Consider the following 17,268-nt stretch of genomic DNA (forward strand, 5'->3'; position numbering starts at 1 on the left):
TGATTTTGTAAATAAGGTTTTATTGGAACACAGGGATGCTCATTCTTTCACGTCTGTGGCTGGCTTTGTGCTCCAGGTGCAAAGCTGAATAGCTGAGAGGGAGATTGCATGGATCACAAACTCAAAAACTTTTGCAGTCTTGCCCATTATACAAAAAGTTTGCTGATCCCTAAATTAGTTTGTAAACACTAATAATTCCAAAGTATAAAAAAAGAGTATTAATATATATGTATCAATAGATAGATAGATAGATATTGATATGTATATGTGGTCACAATGTTTTAAAAATAGGAATGAAAGAAAAAATGAGAAAATAAACACCACAACAAAAATCCTTACTGTCTGGAAACTAATTTTATGAACTCAGACTGTTATGAAAATACACACACGTTGAATAAATGAGTAAATAAAAATCAGATTAAAATATCTAAAGTAATAATGAAAAACCATAGATCGGAGTGTATATGATATAGTTCAAGTAGTGCTCAGAGGAAAATGTTATAGTAAGTAATTATGCTAATAAATAAGTGAGAATGAAAATAAATGAGTAAATGATCAAATTTAAAAATTTAAAACAATAACAATAAAATAAAATTGTAGGATGGGAAGTAGAAAGATTGAATTAGGAAAAGAATAATAGAATCAATAAATAAATGCAGGAGGTGGCTTTTTGAAAAAAACAAATAAATATTAGGTAACCTAACCAATTAAAAAATTATTATCAAATATACTATAAATGACTATAATTTATAAGTTATGTAATTATAAATGTACTATAAGTTCATTGTAAAAGAAATCTGGAGAATACAAACACATAATAGAAAAAAGTTAAAATCACCCATAATCATACTACTCAGCAATCAACTGTATTACCTTTTTGGTATATTTTACCTGTATTTCATTTTTCTGCATATATATTTATATATTTCACAAAATTTTGATCATGCTGTTTAACCAGCTTCACAACCTGCTTTTTTTTTAACCTCATGTTATATAAAAAAGCATTTTCATTAAATGTTCTTAGAAAATATAGTTTTTAATAACTGCATATATGAATACAGGTATAATTTTTAATCGTTCCATTATTGAATATTTAGAATGTTTCCAATGTTTAGGTTTTATATAATGCTGTGTTTGTTGAATTCTCTTATTTCTGATTTCATTAGAATCAACTCCTAAAAATGGAATTACTAGGCCATAAATCACACCTATCCCTAAACCCTTCAATATAGATTGCCAAACTGCAGTACGCAAACTCTAATTTTCATTTCCTTTTACTAAATATGCTGTTACATGCCAGGGACTACAATCAGAGAGGCAGCGATTCACGGCCCCCGCCCTTAAGGGAAGGGCGGCCAGTGGTCCAGACATGTAGACAGAGTTCCACAACAAGGCACAAGTGAAGTAAGCAGGCAAACAAAATGCTGAGAAATTTCCACAGAGAGTCAGGAGAAAACTGTTCCAGACAGCAGGCTGAGGATGTCCACTTGTCTGAAAGCTAGAAAGGACCTGGTATATTAGTTTGCCATCTATGCAAAACTTAATAAGTTCCAGGTAGAACAGAAAAATGTCAGAGATACACAGTGGGCAAGTGGGAGAGTAAACTGTGTACAGAGGTGCTGACTTTCTCTCAAAGGCAAATTTCCTAAACTGAATGCAGGTCTTTGGCCCCGAGGAGAGTCCCAGGTCATGGCTGACAGTGGGCACCTTCGTCTGGTGCGGGTAGGAGAGGTTCCGGGCATGCTCGCGGCGAGCTCCCACCCAGACATTTTAAGAAGGAGGGATAGAGGCGGGGTGGGGGGGGGGTGAGCAGCACCCTTGCGGCAGAAGAGAGAGGAGAGTCTGGAAGCCACAGGAATCCAGGCTTGGTGGAGGAGAGATCATCTCTGCCACGTGTGTGGCCCATGTGGTCCGAGGCCCCATAGCAAGTGTTCCCGTGGCACTTGTTAGTGATCCCGCAGGCCCGCTGCAGCACGATCTGCACCTGAACATCTGCACCCTTTCTCACCCATCTCTCATCTCATCTGTTGCCGGTCACTTGTTGGTTGGCGTGGTCAGCAGGAGGAAAGGCTGGGAAAGCTGCCTGGCTGCGTGTGGAGGCTGAGTGTCCAGCTGAGACTTGAACAGGATCCTTTAGAGCTTCAAGGCTGTGGGTGGGTTGGGTGTAGACAAACCAACTTGCCTAGCGGAGCCTTCGGGTGGAAAAATCTCTTCAAAGTTCAGAAGCATAATTGAAAAGCTCTCCACAGGTCCTGGCCTGACACACACCGTGGGATCACAGAGCCCTGGGAGGCCTCGTTGGGAGGCTCTCTATGGCTGGCAGGTGCATGCTTGCCCCACAGGCCAGATACAAGATGTTGATTGCTGTTCCGTTAGTTGTCTCTGAGCTAGCTGCCTCAGTCAGGTATCCAGAGATTTAAATGAAGTTAAATTTGGAGTCTCTCAGCAGAGGTGTTGGGAATGTGCGGAGGCCTTATATTTCCATTGTGTGTCCTGCAGGCATCTTATGAAGGACCTGGATCCAGGTCAACTTGGACAAGTCACTTAACTGAGCTTCAGCTTTCTTTCTTTGTAAGGTAGGCACCACAGTGCTTCCCTCGCCTACTCCAAGGCGATATCCTGGCAACAAGAGGACACCATGTGGGCCCACTTTGAAATCTTTAAAGAGGTCTGCCAATAAAAGTGTCTGTAGGTTGTACCTTCCCTGCAATGCGACACCTGGTCCAAGGTGGAGAGGTTCAGGAGTGAGCAGTTTGCCCTTCACATGAATGGACAGAGCTCAGCCAGCGGCGTCCCTTCACTGAGATCCTGGCTGCCGAGGTCCACACTTTCCATGTATCCAGGCTAGTTTCAGATGGAGACTGAGAGGGAAAATAGGCAGGTGTAAGGATGCAATCCTCAAATCTTTGGCTTCAAATAATCCATCCCAAACTGCTACCCGAGCCCCCCAGTATCAAAAAGGAAACATGTTATAGACCCAGAAAAATGTGTTTCCCAAAAGGCCTAGGTTTGCCCTCATAGTCATCAGTATCTAAAATAGAAGTAGCAGTACACTTAAAATCTTAAACTTCTATGTATTTAGGGACCAAAGGCATTTTCATCAGAAAGAAAAGGGATTTAATAATGAAACCACAGAGAGATAAATTGTTTTCAAGCCCCTGATAAGAGAGGGGAGAAATGTCAACCTCATGGGAGTTGCAGAATCAGCAGTTAGGATTTTTGGATGCCAACTCTGGGGGAGAAGAGACTCCAGCCTGTACCCTCCCCGCCCACCCTCCGCGGTATGCCTGGTTAGGAGGTGAGTCCTGCAGGCGCGGTGGCCCCTGGGCTGGCTGGAGCGGCAGGATGAGTGCAGGGGTCCCTGAACAGAACAGTTTACCCTCCCTCCCCAGAGACACCTGGCAATGTCTGGAGGGTGGGCTAGTGGCAGGTGGCCAGGGACGCTGCTAAACACACTGCAATGCCCAGGACAAAGCCCACCACAGGGAGCGATTCAGCCCAGAATGTCAGCAGTGCTGAGGGTGAGAAACCTATGCATGTGGCAATGCTGGCCTCCAGGAGAAGCTCAGGAGACAGCCCAACCCCCTTCCTGCCCACAAGGGGGCGATGGTCCTCTCCTGTAGCTTGCTCCGATTTAAGGGCCTTTGCTGTCCGCTGCTGGTGAGTGACCCGGTGCCCTGGCTTTAGGGGTCGGGGCCTGAGGGCCTCGTTAGCTCCCCGAATTCTGTGCACTCAGAGTGCGCTTCACCCCCACGCTCCCCGCTGTTGTAGAGCAGGGTCTGCAAAGCCAGGAGGGGGGATTGCTGGATTTGGCGCTAGCAGGCGTGGTCTTGGCGTCACTGGTAATGCTACAGGGTGGTATTTGGGGTAGAAAGAGACGAATCAGGCCGATTAGTAGCGAGGTGGATGGCTGCTGTGCGGAGCGCCCCTGAGTCGCGAGGCTCCGGGTACCCGCTGGTCAGCAGCAGAGGTGTGACGACGACGCAGCCTCACACCGTGCCCCGCGGCCTGGGCCTTTCAGGAGCTGCCCTCTTCAGAGGGCTCTCCCAGGCGCAGACCACCCCATCCCCAAGCCCCAGCACGCTGGCCACTCTGCACTGGACATCGAGGGCTAGTGCGGGGTGTGGTGTCCACGCCAGACTGACGTCCAGGTCAGAGGGGCTCAGCCTGAGGCTGAAAGGAGATGGATGGATCAGTAGGTTAGTGGCGGTATCTCTTGGGAGGGAATCACAGGGAATTTTTACTTCTCAGTTATCTTCTGCATTTTAAAAACTTCTGCCATGAGTATGCATTTCTGTAACCAAAACCTTATTAGAGTGGAAGCTTAGTGGGGCAGCTTTGCAAAAGGACCCTGCCTGACTCTTGACCCGCCTGTGTGCCTAAATGCGCATGCAGCTGGGGCTTGGTCAGCAGTGGTGACCTCCTGAAGCTATTTACAACCTGTAAACGGTGTGTGCTCCTCCACGGGATACCTCAGTTCTCTGACTCTCAGGTTCTTCTTCTGTGGAGAAAAAGGGCAGATATGTTCTACAAATGTCCACAGTTCCCCGTGGAGAAGGTACCTCTGGGCATGAACATGTGCTGGAGTGGCATGATGCTGGGGTCTGCCCCTCGCAGCTCAATCTCAAAGACTCCAAGCAGAGCTACCTACTTTATATTTTTCTTCCCTTCTGAAGACATTGGCTGGCACTTGGCCTTGGTCCAGGGTGTACGCCTTCTTCAACCTGTTGACTGCAGAGTCCTCACATTGCTTTGGGCTTGGTCCAAGTCTGTGCTTGAGTGGAGGACGGGGCTTTGAGAGGGTCCACACGCCCCTCCTTCCCAGCCACGCACCTTCTTTTCCTTGCCAAGCTCTCCCTTCTCCTACTGTGCCAACGAAGCAGCTGCTTCAACCTCTTCTGTAACCTGGGCTCTCCCATCTGTCTTCAGTTTTTCCCGTGCTCATAGCTGGTTAGAAACCTGCGGGGGGGGTGTTTTTCAGACGAACTTGAGTAACTTGCCCTCGTAGATTAGTTAAGAGCCTGTAGGTGTCGAAGGGATTTGTGGAAAAGACCCAGCAGAGTCTGCGAGAACCCGAGGCGGCTGTGGCTGGAGCCAGGTGAGCCACAGGTTAGGGGCGTCTGGGCCTCATCCTGTGTGAGGGTGGATGCGCTACTGCTGTCCTCTGCCTCGGGCCCTCATCTGTGAAATGGGGGAACAGTGAGGACTGCCCTCCCGAGGTCGTCATGAGGCTTAATGTGTGAACGCACCGACCACTCAGAGCAGCCCTCACCGCAGGGAGCACTGTGTGTGTGTGTGTGTGTGTGTGTGTGTGTGTGCATTGTAGCCGCCGGGCTTCGCTTTTCTCCACCAGCTCCTTCTTCACGGGGAAGCAAGGAGAGGCATGGGAGGGAGGGAGGAGAAGACTAGAAAAAGGAGGCAGAGGGAGGTCCCTGGGGAAGGGTTTCTGCCACTCACGCATGGGTGGCCTGGGGTCCAAACTTGGGGTTTTATACCCGGGCGTGTGAGCAAGGGGCTGCGGCCAGGGGCAGAGCATTTGCAGACCGCGCACAGGTCTGGACAGAGCAGGAAGACGCCAAGGCTCTGCCTCCTCCCAGCTGTCAAGGCCCGAGGCAACAGGTCACCCCTTCTGAGTCCCTGAGAAATTGGGAGGTGCTAGTCCAAGGGCACAAAGTTTCAGTTATGCCAGATGAACAAGTTCTGGAGTTCTGCTGTATAATATGGTGCCTGTAGTTAACAATACTGTATTGTGTGCTTAAAATTTACTGAGGATGGCTCCTATCTTAAGTGTTCTTACCATACACACAAAGAATGATGATAATAGGAATAATAATAAATAAAGGAATGAATAGGTCGGGAGGACACCTTTGGAGTGACACATATGTTTACGGTGTAGATTGTGGTGATGGTTTCATGGGTGTAATCTGTCTCCATACTCACAAAGTTGCATGTATTAATCATGTACAGCTTTCTGTATGTCATTGATACCTTCATAAAGTGGTTTAAAAAAATAAAATGGGGGGGAATATAGTCACTCCAAGTACTGAGCACGTTGCCTGTCACAGTAAATAAGTAAATAAATGTAATTATGGTTTAAGCTTAGCTCAGGACTGAGAGTGGGTCCACAGGTACTTGGCAGGTGGTGTCTGTGGCCAGCTGCTCCGCCCTGGCTCAGCACTGCTTCTGTGAAGCACAAGGGCTCCCCAAACACAGAGACCAGCTCCAGGTGCAGCTCCTGACAGAGAAGGTGGGCTGGTCGCAGACACCTTGTTTTGGTTACTTGCTATTCCTTCCCCCACACACCCTTTCATTGTCCTGGTCCTTAACCTTTAACTCCTGTAAGAAGCTGGGTTTGCAGATTTCTGAAGACATTTTGCAGTGTGCAGACCTGTTTCACCTTTGTTCCCCATCCTTGGGTCTGGAGATAAAGGCGGGAATACAGTACTCTATGAAAGGAACAATCATAAACCTCAGGTGCCTCAGACTTCAAAGAAATGGCAAACTAGGCATCTCATTTTATACATGGTCCTCTTTAAGTACACTTGTATGTACATAAAATGAAATTGTACTGAAGTAAATCTTATTGCTGAACGTTTGCTTTCCGGAAGATACTTTGGTGTAATAGTTCCTAAGAAAATTTGTTTTTTTAAAGGACCAAAAGTGGGGTGAATGTTTCATGGGTAAAGACCTTTTTCGTAACGAGTGAAGGTGAAATGAGCAGACTGTGCGACTCAGATTCCAGCTGCGTCCCCGTCACTACCCTCGGGAGTGTGCCGGAAGGACCCCAGAGAGCTGGCCCGCTGGGGTGAGCTTATAGCCTTGGGGCCCCAAACTGCAAGGATGGTCAGCATTCCTGGTGCTCTGGGTTCAGCAAGACCTGACTGAGGTGGGTGGGAGGTCAGTGGGAACACAGTTTTGCCGAGAGCTATCTCGTTGGCCTGTGTTAGAGGGGGAACAGAAGGTCAGAGCAGGCCTGGGTGAACCCCAGGTGCTGGCTGAATGTCTTAACCAGAGGCCCTTCTGTCCTCAATATGCAACCAATCTAGCTGTTCTAGCGTGTCCTACTAAAAACCCCAAGGACAAACTGGAAGCCCACTGGGTTCCCTCGGACTATCCTCTTCTGATCTCTGGTCCTGTTCATTTCCCCATATCCACATGTCTGCATCCCATTCTGGTGTCTTCTTCTCCTTGATTAGTCCTGGATCTCCCAATTTTACTGGGAGAATAACTGCCCAGACTTTCACTCACTGCGGAATCTTCATATTCCTCGTGTCCTCAAAGTGGTAAGCAAGTAGCAGAACCTGGGTTCCTCTCCTCCTCCTTCCTTCCTACTCATATTTCGCAAGATCTAAACCATGCACTCAGGCCGTCCATCCGGACACTTGTCACTATGGCTTGACCTATACAGCCGATCTCATCGTTTCTGCCCTCACTCTCCTCTCCCCAAATTGCTGCTCCTAGGCTCTCCCCGTGATGTGCTCCCTGTCTGCCATCCCGACCCCACCTTTTTTTTTTTTTTTAATAAAGGGACTCTCTTTTCTGGTTGTTGGCTGAGTATGTAATGTCCTCTCTGGGTCATCTAAGGGCCGAGACCAAGTACTCTGTTCCTGCTGTGACCCGTGCTTCTGCTACCACGTGCTGCACAAGGTAGGTACCTCAGAGTCCTAGCTGAACAGCTCATAGAGAGACAGGTCTCACCCTTGCTTCTCCACCTGCATCTTACAGAGCTGGAAAGTAGGAACTGCAGCCCGGCAAGCCACGGACCCAGGCAATCCTAAAACTGCAAAGTCACCTGTGTTGATTCCAGCCAGCTTTTAGTAAGTAAATCCGTGACTCTTGTAAGAAGAGATTTCAGAAGATGTGTACCTTCTACAGAATTCACATTTAGTGAGGGGCGTGTGAAAAGGTGTACACAATTTTAATCTTTTTATTTTACTAATAGTGTATCTTAATGATTGAAAAATAGAAATTCCTGTAAATATAAAGAAAACCAGAAAGTACTCATACTTTACACACCTAGTGTTCACGATCTAATGGGCCTGCTTCGCCTTCCCCTCTCTCTTCTATCTGAGCCTGCACGATGGACGGGACTCACCTGGTACAAGTGACGCGGGGTCGAGCTGGACTGTTGGTTTTCTGCTCCGCCTCTGCTTCCTCTCCGCATCCTGGACTCTAAAGAAGATGAATGAAATGTCTGCTCTGGTTGCTGGCTGTTTCATCTCCAACTTAACCTCAGTCTGTGGTTGTGGAGGGCCTCAGAAGTCAGGAAGGGCCCCCGCCGCCAACATGGGGAGGGTGGGGCCGGACCCAGGTTCCAGCCCAGCCCTGACACGCAGTGCGCTCAGTGGGACATGTTGGCATGCATGCAAGGCTGTAGCGCTGCCAGCCCCCATATGCTGCCTTCTTGAGGGCTGGCGGTGCCCTTCAGGACTGGCTGCATCCTTTGTCCCATTTGAGTGGGCAGTAGTAGATAATAAAATCTCAGAATATCCCTTGACCCCTGACCATCCAGGCAGGCATCTGTGGTCCTCCAGCTCAGGCCTGCCTGGGCCCTGTCAAGCCCCTGTGGCCAATCACTGAGCTGACCTTGCTGCTGGGCAATTGAACAGCTACCTGGGCAGCGTAGACGGCCCCTTGGGATGTTTCAGTTCCCTACATCCATGTGATTGAGAAAAGGGCCTCCTCCCTCATAGCCTCTCAGCCTTCCGAGAGGACGTAACCCTCCAGACATTGAGTGTGGCCCTGGCCACAACCAGCATACAGCAGACCGTGGCCCTGCAATCCTCTGGCCTTCGGGTTGTTGCAAACCTTTGACATTCATACTCATTAAAAATCAAAGGTATGGGAGCAAGTGGCTTCCCAGCTGGTGTTCTCACTCTGAGGCCACGTGGTCTCCAGGAGCCACGTGCATCCGGGGCCCAGTCCCTGCGGCCTCCGGAAAGCCAGCCAACTGTGGATTCCACGGTATAGAATCATCCTTGAGACACTGCTCCGTTGAGTAACAGTTTCCTTACCACCTACCATTTGGTTTCTGTTCTCTGTAAAGGAGAGAGCAGAGACTGGAAAATGAGCAAATGTGTTCTGTGGAGATGGGTGATTAATATAGTCAGAGGGCAGGTGTGACTCCTGGGCTCCCACCTCCCAGGGACACGAATGAAGTCTGTGTGCCTTTTGAGGTACACTGGCAATCAGGGCCAGCCTCTGATGTGAGGCCCCGATGCCCAAAGCAAGAGTCTTGAGTTTACCACCAACAGCAAAGTTGCTATTTTAGCTAGTGGAAGAGCTTCCTGCCATCAAGGGAGGACAGCAAGAGCCCTGGATGGGTGACCACAGTCACTGACCTTAACTGAACCTCTTCTTTCTGTTAAAATGGACATTGAGTGGGTGTCGCCTGCAGTTTCTGGAAGCCCTGGATGCAGTGAGAGAGACTGTTCCTGTGAATGGGGCCACCCAAAGGCATTTAGCAGGACAAAGGATTGGAGGGAGACCAGATCACACTGCAAGAGAGTGAGCCACCAGAACTGCCAGGTCCAAATCCACTCTTAAACCTGTCTCTTGCAGTTATTAATTTATTTCTATCGTTTAAAAATAATGTTTTATTTTACTTTAGTAAGTGTGTCCAGTCCATTGGAATCAAAAAAGTCATAGCTGATACATCAGAACGAATAATCCCTGAGACTCCCTTGGGTGCCCTACTGGATGGGGCATGGCTGGGAGAGATGAAGACACTGAGCAGGGTCCGAACTTAGGGGAACTGCCAGACTGCTGTGTCTCTGTTCCTTCCCTGTCCCAGGAGAGCGAAATCCCGGAACAATGAAAGGAGAAGCAAAATGGGGAAGAGGTCTTTTGGTGGCTTAACTGTTGTGTTTGTATTTTCCTTTGTTATGTTCCGTTTTGTTAATGTGTGTTTTTACTGGGAAGTTACCCATTTCCTCTAGATTTCTAGTGTGATGCAATAGGTTTCTCATTCTAGTTTTCATCTGAATTGTCACTTATTAACTGACATCCATATTTCATTTGGGTTTCCTTCATTCTAAGTTTTTCTCTTCCAGGATGCCATCCAGTGTATCATGTGACATTTAGTCATCATGTCTGTTTAGGCTCTTCTGGGCTTTCACAGTTTCTCAGACTGTCCTTGTTTCTATGACCTTGACATTGGTGAGGAGTACTGGTCAGATACTTTGTTGACTGTCCCGCATTGGAATTTACTTGGTGTTTTTCTCAGGATTAGGCTTGAGTTATGCGTTTTGAGTAAGCAGATCACAGAGGTAAAGTGCTTTCTCATCACTTTATATCAAGGGAACAGGCTCTCAAGGCAACTTATCACTGTTACTATTAACTTTGGTCACCTGGCTGAGGTAGTTTGTCAGATTTCCCCACAATGAAGTTAAGTTTTTCCCATTTCCGTGCTGTGTGTCTTCTTCAGGAGGAAGCTACTTTGGGAAGCAGCACGTATGGAGACAGGAGTTATCTCCACCTCCACAGTCCATGGATGGCTGAGAGTCCACATCAATTATTTGGACTTCCACATAGGAGATTTCTATTCAACCTTATTGATTCAAACAAACAAACACAAACAAAACCCTATGCAGTTACTTATTTTTACCAGCATGGACACCTGTGGACAGTTTTTTTTGTTTGTTTTCTTTGTTTTTTTAACTTTTTGTTATAATCCAGCAGTCCAGATTTTGTTGCTAAGTTCATTCCTACTTTGGCTATTGAGAGCTCTTTCCATTGGCTCCTGTTTTCCTTTGACATCATTCCACTCTGTGGATTTTTTTTCTTGATACTTCCTTCTTTTCTGATATAAGATTCAAGATTGTCCTGGCTCATATATTTACTGTGTCAGTCCTAGTGTCAGCCATTATTTCAAAGAGCTCTGGTTCCTTTTACTAGAGAATGTTATGAAAAAGTTACATATAGGAGCTGAAAGTGCTCAGCTGATAATGCAAGGAAATATATGCATGTATTCCCACCTCTGTGTATTGTTGGGTCTCAGGGAGGGGTGCTCCACAATGGCATATCAATTATTTTGAATTACAGTTCCTTAATAAATGGCTGATGCAAGAGGGACACTCTGACTCTCTATCTCCTTGAAAGCAGGAAATAAGTCTCTCATGTGAAAGGTGCAGAAGCCTATATGAACAACACTTGGTACTTCTTTAATTTACTGCTCCAAGCCCAAACTCTGTTTAGATTCTTCACTAATTGAGTATCCCAAACCTAAGTTTCTTTGGCCTGTAAATTCCTCATAACTTTATTCTATGATGAAATTAAGCCTCACTTTCTGTTACAGTTGGGGAGGGATCTGTAAAGCACCTTGGTTTTTAAAGCAAAGGTTTGTTACTGGAACAAAGTGTCCCCCCAAAATAGTCTGATGCTCAAGATGTCTGTGTTCCCTTCATGTGATAGTTCAGGGCAGGTGGGGGTCGGGGCCCAGGCTCTGTCCTCCTTGTTTCTCTTCCCTGCTTTCAGGTGGAGGGCTCCCACCAGCAGGGGATGGGGTGACCACATGGCACCGTGCCCTCCATCCTAGGACACAGGCTGGCCAAGGCCCTCACCACCTCCAGCACTTCCATTTGGAGCTGCAATGGGTGGGAAGGCTGGGAGGTGCAGGCTGGCTGTGAACAGGAGAAAGGGACGTGGGTTCTGGTGGACAGCTGGGCGGCTCTGCTGTGGCAGGGTCACCCGGAAGCTGGCGCACAGCCTCTGGTCCTGTGAAACATGATTACACAGCAGCATGCAGTCTCTGATGCTTTGTGGTTCTGGAAATCCTATAGGAGGTGGTTCAGAGCAGATTAAGGTAATGCTCTCAGTGGAGGTGGTGAAGACAAAGGTCTGCCCTTGAGACTGAAGGTGCTAATGTGGGTGTATATACAGGACAAAACCATCTCGTGTGAATGTAGATCAGGCTCGTTTAAGATCAGTGCAGTCATGGGGCTTCCCTGATGGTGTAGTGGTTGATAATCTGCCTGCTGATGCAGGGCACACGGGTTCGAGACCTGGTCCGGGAAAATCCCACATGCCGCAGAGCAGCTATGCCCGTGTGCCACAACTACTGAGCCCCCACGCCTAGAGCCCGTGCTCCGCAACAAGAGAAGCCACCGCAATGAGAAGCCCGCGCACCGCAGTGAAGAGAAGCCCCCCTCGCCGCAACTAGAGAAATCCCGTGTGCAGCAATGAAGACCTAACGCAGCCAAAAATAAATTAAATAAATAAAGATTTTAAAAATCTTTAAAATAGGAAAAAAAAAGATCAGTGCAGTCGTGTTATGCCTAAAATCTCATATCTTGTGCCTTTCCTCGGGCACACCTTCCTCAGTTCCTGAGGCTACTGTAACTCACATACAGGGGAATGGAGAGTGGGCTATCTAGTGTGAGACCTTCTTTACCCTGTGTGTGAGTCTGCTCGGGGCTGCCATAACAAATACCACAGACCAGGCAGCTTGAACAACAGACCTACCTCCTAGTCCTGGATGCCGTCTGAGATCAAGGTGTCTGCAGGCTGGTTTTTCCTTGAGGCTTCTCTTCTTGGTGTGTAGACAGCCATCTTCTCACATGATCTTCTGTGTCCTAATCTCTTCTGGTAGGACATCAGTCTTACTGGATTAGGATCCACCCTAGTGACCTCAGTTTACCTTGATCACCTCTTTAAAAACCCCATCTCTAAATACAGCCACATCCTGGGGTCCTGGGGGTTAGGGATTCAGCATGTGAATTTGGGGGGACACAACTGAGCCCACAGCATCCTGCTTAGGAACTAACATGTGCCTGGGTCCTTCCTTCCCTCAAGTCCCATGGGGAACATGCGATAGCTCAGGGAGAGGCCACTCGTGCAGAGTTTGTGTCCCAGCTGGGGAACCCTTCTCTGCTCTCTTTGATCAGGCAGCGGCAGTGCCAGCCCCATCCTGAGGTGAGCAGTTCTGGGGTTTGATGCCATCTCGCCTGGCCTGCTGAGGTGCTCAGTATCAGGGAACCCAAGAGCCACCAGCCCAGTAGGGATGCCGGGGACTCTCAGGGCCTTGGCAGATGTCTCTCCCAGCAGATACTCTAGCGAAAGTGGGGAAACATTTGGGGATTACATGTGGGAGAGAGTCACAGTCTCGTTTATGCTTCAGAAGGACCACGTTGGGGTGGGATGTGAGACGCACCGTGGGGGCAGGGCAGGGAGATTTGTCAGGGCCTGATGGAGGAACCAGGCACTAGATCGGGCTTGGGCCAGGGCTGTGGGTGTAGAGGGGAATTAGTGTGAACGTATAGAATGTAAGTGCTGGACATAATAAGGTTAGGCAGTGAGAGGCAGGGGATGTAACTCACACAGAGTTCGGGGTGATGGGTGCTGAATGTAAATTACATAGTGTCAGGGAGTGAGGTTAGCTTTGTAAAGTACAAATCTAGTTACTACAAATTAGTGACAAAGTAAAAGAAGGAGTGATGAACTCTTTCAGGCCAGGTTATGTTTCTTCTCTAGCCTGTTTGCTGTTCCCTTTGTTTTCCTTGTTCTCAGGGGAGGGAAAACTTCATTTCTATTTTTGCTGCAACAGGACTCTGGAGGAGCAGATGACAGTCAGTAGGGCACAAGGAGAATGAGAGCCTGGGAGGCCCCAGTGTTACCGAACCAAACTTGGGTCGGCTATCCCGAGTGCAGTAAAGCCAATCTACTGACACCAGGGTGTGGTGAAGGAAAGTGCAGCTTTAATTGTAAAAGTGCCAATACAAGGAGGCCAGGTGGCCTGTGCTCTAAAACCCTGAATGGAGGAGGGGGTCGCAGGGTATGAGATCAGCTGGTGCACAATTCTCTGGTTGGTTGATGGTGAGGTAACAGGGTGGTGAACAGTATCAATCCTTAGGTGCCAGTAGGTCTGGGGGCTCTTGATCATCAAGTACAGTAGTTAATGTCTTCCATCTGGTAGAAGTCTGTAAAACAACTCAGGAAGCGTGCATCAGATGCTGTTATCCAGGTACTTCAGAGAGGAGCTACAGCAGAGGATATGGGGGGGGTGGGTCTGTCCTGGGAAGGCCCCATAGGGTCCTGCTCGGTTACACCCGGTGTCTGGGCTCAGCAACCAGGGAAGGTGGGGCTGCTCCTGGGTGTGGGGAGCTGCAGGATCCCGGTCCCCTGAGGGCCCTGTTAGCCCCCAAGGTGAGATGGGGGTGCAGTGACTGGACAGAGGCGTCTGGCCTGGGAGAGGGGTCCGGGCTGGAAATGTCACGGGACTCATCGCAGGGAGGGAGAGGAAAGACCAGGCTGGGGAAGGTGGGTTACAGCAGACTCCACGGATGTGTCTGTGGGCCTGACAGAAGCAACTCAGAGCCAGAAGAAGTGGCCGTCAGGAGCTCAGCTTCATTCTCCTGTTCCTTTGTAAAACTGCTGTGTCAGTTTGAAACACCACCAGGAGACTTCTGGGCCCATTGCTGCCATGGTTTCATCAAAGGGGCCCGGGTGGAAAACAGAACCACTGCAGGCCCCACCCATGTCCCCACTGGGGGTGAATCCGATCAGGGCTCCAGGGCTCACAGACTTGAGGGAACCTCTGTCCTCCGGACTGGTCTTCCTCCTTCCTCTCACCTGCTGGTCAGGAGCCCAGGCACCCCCATCCTGGCTCCATCCCCCAGGGCCTGGATTCTGGGACAGCTTAGAGGTAATGCAAGACCCTCACGCTCCTTTATGTGCCTGGGGGCAAGAATGTCTAAAAAGGTGCAACTGGCTGATTACAGAGGGCTGAGTGTTTGCAGCAGGTATGGTTGGAAAGATGGGGTGTGAGTTTCCTATGTCTTCACAGCCTTCCCAGTGTAAAGATCTGTGCATGTCCTATGGCCAGTGAACTCCCCACACCATCCTCCCAGGAAGCTCAGCCAAGTATTATGAGGGCAGAGGCTCTCCCCTTGCTTATCTGTAACTTCCCACTCCCACAATGAGGAGCTTGGTGCCCACTATCTGCCATTTACCTATGCGTTGCTCCTTTCCAGATTACATGTGCAGAGGTTTCAGAATTGTTAGCTGCTACACCCTGGAAAGAACTCCATAAAATAAAGTCCACTGTTTGTGTACATTTTGCATTTAGTTTAGAGATTGCGTTCATTTCCACAGTTAACTTAGGTCAGCACCTTTTATCCCATCCCCTACAGTGAGATTTTTCCATGCATTTCTAATACAGTTAGATTCGGTCACCTTGAGTATTCCATCCTGTAATACCCCTACACTGTAAATAACTAAATTTGAATAGAGTTTGATTGACCCCTTGGGCTATACACATCTATGGGCTTAGACAAATGCATAGTGACAGGTATCCATCCTAGAGTGTCACATGGAACACTTCAAATCCCCCACCCCATGATCTGCTTATCATCTGTGTAGCTTTGCCTTTCCCAGAATGTCACCAATGGGGTCATACTGTGTGCAGCCTCCTCAGCCTGGATGCTTTCACTTAACAATATATACTGGGGATTTATCCATGTCTTTCCATAGGCTGATGGTGCATTCCTTTCTGCTGCTGAGTAGTATTCCGTTGCATGTGTATGGGAGGAAAAACAATTTTCACTCTGTCCTTCTAGGTTCTTGGTTGAGCCCCACCCCCGCCGTCTAATAAAAGCCAGATTAACAGTAGAAAAACAGAAGTTTAACAGCATGTATACCTCCTGTATACAGGGGAGCTACCCAGAAAAATTGAGTCAGTCCCTGAAATGGCCAAAGCCATCACCTTAAATACCAAATACCATCTTCAGATAAAAACAACAGACCTTGGGGAAGCAGGGAAGCCAATAGTGGCAGGTTATCATGCAAAGCACAGTAAACAAAGGTATTGTATGCAGATTTAAGTCGGGACTTCTCCGTTGATAAGAGTGACTTGAGATTTAATCATCCTTCTATTTCTGGTGCAAAGAGGGACACTCCGTTACAAATGGAGATTTCCTTATAAATGTCCTTCATAAAAGGTCAGTCTCTACTCAGTTTTTTCTATCTTTCTTTTTTTGAATGAGACTGAAATAATCCTTATGCCAGAGAGACATATATTGGCGTGGTGTATTCTGCTCGCCTTGACATGGATGTCCTCCACTTTGCTTATGCAGTCATCTAGTGAAGGATATCCTGATATCTTCAGGTTTTTAGCCATTATGAATAGTGCTGCTGTGCATAATTGCATCCTTGTCTGCTTTTAGACATAGATTTTCAAAGCAGTTGCCTAAATACTGGAAGCATGATTGTTGGATCCCAACGTGAGACTTGTTTAGTTTTGGAAAAAAAACCTGCCAAACTGTCTTACAAAGTGGCTGTACATGCATCCCCCCCAGCTATAAGGGATAGTTTCTGTTGTTCTTCACCCTCCAGCAATTGATATTGTCATATTTTTGGAGTTTAGCAATCCTAATAGGTGTGCTGTGATATCTCATGATTTTAGTTTTTAATTCCCTAATAGTATATAATATTTTTGTATAATTTTTGTATGATTTTTACTATCTGTATATCTTTTTTGGCCAGGTGTCTTGTTCAAATCCTTACCCATTTTTTTAAAATTAATTAATTAATTTATTTTTAGCTGTGTTGGGTCTTTGCTTCTGTGCGAGGGCTTTCTCTAGTTGCGGCGAGTGGGGGCCACTCTTCATTGCTGTGCACGGGCCTCTCACTATCGTGGCCTCTCTTGTTGCGGAGCACAGGCTCCAGACGCGCAGGCTCAGTAGTTGTGGCTCATGGGCCCAGTTGCTCCGCGGCATGTGGGATCTTCCCAGACCAGGGCTCGAACCCGTGTCCCCTGCATTGGCAGGCAGATTCTCAACCACTGCGCCACCAGGGAAGCCCCTTACCCATTTTTTTTAATGGGGTTGTTTTAGAACTCTTTGCCTGTTTTTAGTCCAAATTCTTTATCAGATATGTGGTTTACAAATATTTTTCTCCCAGTTTGTGGCTTGTCTTTTGACTTTCTGAATAAGATCTTTCAGAGTAGAAATCTTTAGTTTTTATAAAGTCCACGATATTATTTTTCTTTTGTGCATTGGCTGTTTGTGTGTTAAAACTCAAAGCTCATGATCTACAGACCAAACCCAAGGTCATGTAGATTTTCTTCTGTGTTTCTATGTAATTTTGATAGCTTTGCATTTTAAATGTCTGATAATAAATTTGCATGAATTTGGTGTTTTAAAGTTTGTGTCTACAGTCATTTCATTTCATACAGTTTCCAGTTAATTGTTTCTTAACTATTTTGGAGAAGTCATGGGATACTTGACTGTATTTCAGTTTGCATTTCCACAGTTTAGTGGATGCAGCGGAAGT

The 17,268-nt window shown here is 47.5% G+C and overlaps 1 long non-coding RNA gene across 6 annotated transcripts; it reads left to right on the forward strand.

Annotated features, from left to right (window-relative positions):
• Positions 1-2,446: 2,446 nt before the first annotated feature.
• LOC118880148 lies at positions 2,447-12,006 on the forward strand. 6 transcript variants are annotated; one of them, XR_005016229.1, is made up of 4 exons: positions 2,447-6,886; positions 7,528-9,528; positions 10,053-10,158; positions 10,427-12,006. It is a non-coding gene; the product is annotated as an uncharacterized LOC118880148 (long non-coding RNA). The 6 variants fall into 6 exon arrangements; XR_005016232.1 differs by having other exon boundaries at positions 7,528-7,817; positions 8,073-12,006; XR_005016230.1 differs by having other exon boundaries at positions 7,528-7,647; positions 7,726-12,006.
• Positions 12,007-17,268: the final 5,262 nt, after the last annotated feature.

The sequence above is a fragment of the Balaenoptera musculus genome, chromosome 14 (genome assembly GCF_009873245.2).
Source record: "Balaenoptera musculus isolate JJ_BM4_2016_0621 chromosome 14, mBalMus1.pri.v3, whole genome shotgun sequence".
NCBI classification, from domain to species: Eukaryota; Metazoa; Chordata; class Mammalia; order Artiodactyla; family Balaenopteridae; genus Balaenoptera; species Balaenoptera musculus.